Source organism: Leptonychotes weddellii, chromosome 14 (assembly GCF_054177405.1).
Source record: "Leptonychotes weddellii isolate Sample4059 chromosome 14, ASM5417740v2, whole genome shotgun sequence".
Classification (NCBI taxonomy): domain Eukaryota; kingdom Metazoa; phylum Chordata; class Mammalia; order Carnivora; family Phocidae; genus Leptonychotes; species Leptonychotes weddellii.
In genome coordinates this window covers 45,081,814-45,086,414 of record NC_138382.1, presented here as the reverse complement: position 1 = coordinate 45,086,414, position 4,601 = coordinate 45,081,814, and the positions used below count along the sequence as shown (strand labels likewise).

General features: G+C 38.9%; 1 pseudogene; it reads right to left on the bottom strand.

Moving 5' to 3' along the window:
- Nucleotides 1–441: 441 nt before the first annotated feature.
- On the bottom strand, nucleotides 442–1,120 carry LOC102744779 (calmodulin pseudogene; annotated as a pseudogene).
- Nucleotides 1,121–4,601: the final 3,481 nt, after the last annotated feature.

The window sequence follows — 4,601 nt, the reverse complement described above, 5'->3', positions numbered from 1 at the left end:
TGCAAGACTGTTGAATCTCAGATCTGTACCTCTGTAACAAATAATGCAATATATGTTAAGAAAAAAAAAAAGAAGAAGAAGAAGGTAGCGGGAGGGGAAGAATGAAGCGGGGGAAATCGGAGGGGTAGACGAACTATGAGAGACGATGGACTCTAAAAAACAAACAGGGTTCTAGAGGGGAGGGGGGTGGGAGGATGGGTTAGCCTGGTGGTGGGTATTGAGGAGGGCACATTCTGCATGGAGCACTGGGTGTTATGCACAAACAATGAATCATGGAACACTTCATCTAAAACTAATGATGTAATGTATGGGGATTAACATAAGAATAAAAAAAAAAAAGTTGTTAAGAAAGTCCAAACGATTTGCTAAACAACTTTGATGCTAAAAATATCCAGAGTGTAAAATAAAAATACCTCAGGACTGAAAAAAAAAAAAAAGGTAATACAAGTATTTATATAGTAAAACTGATGTGTAGCTTGATCTTTAGGGGACAGGACCACCAACCAATACATGCAGATTTTGTGTGTGTGGACAGAATGTACTTTTGACATTCAGTTTTGCTATATAGAAACAGAATGAGTAAATGAACTTTTTTTTTTTTTTTGCAAGAGGTAAGTAAAAGATTCAATTTGGTTCTTCTAGAAGGGGGAAAGGAGTTGAAAGTAGGCCTTCATTTTGCAGTCATCATCTGTACAAATTCTTCATAGTTGACTTGCCCATCTCCATCAATATCTGCTTCTCTGATCATTTCATCTACTTCTTCACCTGTCAGTTTTTCTCCTAAGTTGGTCATGAGGTGACGTAGCTCCGCAGCGCTGACGTAACCGTTGCCATCCTTGTCAAAGACTCAGAATGCCTCGTGGATTTCTTCTTCACTGTCTGTATCTTTCATTTTTCTAGCCATCATAGTCAAAAATTATGGGAAGTCAATGGTGCCATTTCCGTCAGCATCCCCATCATTGATCAAATCCTGCAATTCGGCTTCTGTTGGGTTCTGACCCAGTGACCCCATGACAGTTCCGAGTTCCTTTGCTGTGATGCTGCCCTCGCCATCTTTGTCAAATAGGGAGAAAGCTTCCTTGAACCCAGCAATCTGTTCTTCGGTCAGCTGATCATCCATGGTGCGAACGATGAGCAGCCCTGGTGCGAGCGAAGGGAAGAGGAGCAGAGGGAGCGAGGGTGGTTGCGTCAGCGCAGGGGCTGTGCGGGCGGGGTGCCTCCGCTGCCGCCTCCGACCGCGAGTAACGGCGCCGGCGCGCGAGGCTCCCAGCACCACTGCCCTATCTTTTTTAATTATTAGGAAAACATAGAGATTATTAAATTGACCTTGATGGTGTTTAGCTGGGTAGTACGGAGAGATGTAGGAAACAGTGATAATGGTGCTCACTGCATTTCCGTTACTGTAAAAACACCCATGGAGAACTGATGCTAACTAATGCAAACCAAGGGCTTATTCACAAGGGCCACAACTGGTCCTCTTTGGATAAAGTTCACAAGAGTAACCATATTTAGGTAAGAAAAAACAATGAATTGAATATCCTGTCATAATTTGATATATTAAAGCATTAAAGAATATAAGCTGAAATGTGTGGAATATGATGTATATGCTAATTGATTGCAAAATGTAAATTTTTCTATAATTTTAATTCGATCATAAAATAATGAATTATCGTCTTAAATTTTCATTTTGTTCTCCTTTATACTTCAATTGACTGAAAATCTTTAGCACTATTTCAGTGTGAGCTCTCTTATAACATAGTTACATTATATAGAGTAATTTTTAAACAGCTTTTATGAGACAATATTTAATTAAATTTTCAAAGCTGAATATCAGGTTTTTGATGATGTGGCACTTAAAACACAGTATGTGTTTTATTAAGTAAAAATTAACAATCCATTTGTACACTTAATCATTAAGGAAAGCATTATCTCCAATTATGAGGCAAAACAGTAAAAAAGCAGTCAAACCTAGAAAGATTTAAAAGTAATAATTCCAGTTATATTAACAATCTGCTGTCTCCTATTTGCCACAATTACTTTGTCAGTCCTTCTTTATTTATTAATTCAGTGAACTTCTACTGCTGCTTATAGTGCTTGGTACTAAAAAGAGATACCACAAGACAACTCACAGATACCTTCCTCAAGATGCTGACAGCTTCAGATAAAACAAAAGATTAGCAGAGACACATACTGTAGAACGCATGTACTACTAGGGTGTGCAGAAGGGCTAAGAGAACACAGAGGACCAGGAGTCCCTCATATAGACTAAGGGTGAGGAATGTGTGGTTTGCCAAAGAATGCTTCCTCCCCAAAGTGACAGGGCTCTGTGTGTTGAAGAATAAGTAGGAAGTGAGCGCGTGGGTGAAGCAGTCAGCTTTCTAGCCAGAAAAAAATGTCTGGCAAAGTCTTGTCTGCATTGGCAAGATAGCAGATTCACAAACTGCAAGCTCTGTATGTCCACCATCTGTGGCTTTCTGATCTGTCACTCTTCAAACTGGATGCTTCATCCCTGGTACCTTTTATATTTTCAGCAACCTCCTCAGTGTGTCCCCCCCCAACCTGTGTTTCTGTCTTCCAAGTTAATCTCTACAGAGATGAAAGAACTATATTTTTCCTAAGTAACACATTCAAGATAAATCATGTCAATGTTGTACTTTAAAAAACATCCCTGACTTCCCACACCCCATAAATAAAATCTCAAGACCGCAGGTTGACACTTGGAGCGTGCTCATCCCTTTGAACTCAGGCTGCACTCCCATCCCTAAATCCCCACTCTCTTAATCCCACACAAGTGACCACTGTGGACAGCTGTCATTGCCAGCGCATGCCGCACTCGGTATGAGTCTGCAAATGCTTGTTTTCTGAGTACAGAATCCTTTCCTCTCATTTTCCTCCATCCCTCACCCTGTTATCTTGTACCTGGAAATTCCTACTTGCTTTTCAAGATTCATCTGAAAAATCATCTCCTAGTGAAGCATTTACCATCCCCCTAGATGTTAAGACGGAATTAACCACACCCTTTTTTCAGTCCTTGAAACATTTTGTTCATATTCATACTTTTCAGTGTTTCAAATGCCAATTATTTCTCATATATTCAAGGCCTCTGCATTGAGAATTATACAAAAGAAATGTTATGCTTCCTACCCCTATGGAGATCGCATTTTAGGAAGGAAAAAAAAGGACATATCAATAATAGCTAAAATACATGGTGATAAAGAACATCATGAGAATATATAGAGAGTATTCTGGACACAGATGAGGGAACATTTAATTTGAACTTGGGCAGGAGATGGAGGAAGCACTGGTCAGAGATAGCTATAAAAGGAAAGTGATATTAGCGCTGGCCTTGTGTATTTATTAACAGGAGTTACTGGTGAGCGTAAAGGCAGAGACTGGACACACACAACTCAGATGGCAACACCGACTAAGACTGAGGAGCAGCTGAAGAGCAGCTGTCCAAATGAACCAGGGCATGCACCCCACTAGGTTCATTTTGTTCATTTACATCTCCTTCCTGGTTCTTGTAGACATGAGATATCTGACCCCCACTAAAGAACTCAGCAGTTGCTAGGTCATGAAAGAAAAGATAATCCATGACAGGACATTAGGCTTTATCATGGAGCAATGGGGTGATTCAAAGTTTTGAACAAGGACATTGACATAATCAAGTGACTCTCCAGAACTATTGCTTGAAGCAGTGTGGGGAATTCATTCCAAGACTTGAAAATATTGCTTCTTAGGATAGGGGTTGGGAGTTTATTACAGGAGTTCAGAAGTTCAGCAAAGAGAAATAAGAGCTTGACCTAGAGTTGTGACAGCTAGAATGAGGTAGAAGATTTGAGCCTGAGAGTCTTTTTGGAGACACTATTCACCAAACTTTCTGACCTATAATAGCTAAGGGATAAGGAGGTACAAAGGGGACTGGGTTTCTATTTGGGTTACCTGGCTCACAGCAATACAATCAAGCTAAACAGAGGAAGACAAATAGACAATCACACTAAAGAGAGGAGATGGGGGAGAAGAGACACTCATAACTGCACATCTTGCTCTTTTGATTACATTATACATGTAACAGGTAAAGATGTAACTTTATAAAAAATGAATTATTTTTAATAGCTGGATATACCAATTTAATTACCTTTTTTATTACCATTTAGGTAATTGGCAGATTATTTTCCCCACTACAAAATAAAATATATTTTTGTGGACAAGTGTAAGAATAACTTCTGATGTAAATGCCTTGAAGTAAATTTCTGAATCAAAAGGAATATGCATTTTTTGATAGACAAATATTGGTTTTTTTAGGGAACCGATTTGGAGTATAATAAAAGCTCAGAGAAAAATCTATAATTTTGTCCTTTTGCAAATAAGCATCCATCATCCATGAGTGATAATAGATGGTTTGGCTCCTGATAATAAGTGGTCATGGGCAAAAGATGGTAGTCAGAAGCTATGACATCAGGGTATTGGATGAGATGATACCTTCAACTAAGAACATGATAACGATTATCATGATAAAGATTATTATGCAGCCAAAATGATTCAATCCCCCAACTATACTTTATTATATGAAATATATACAATAACCTATACACAAATAA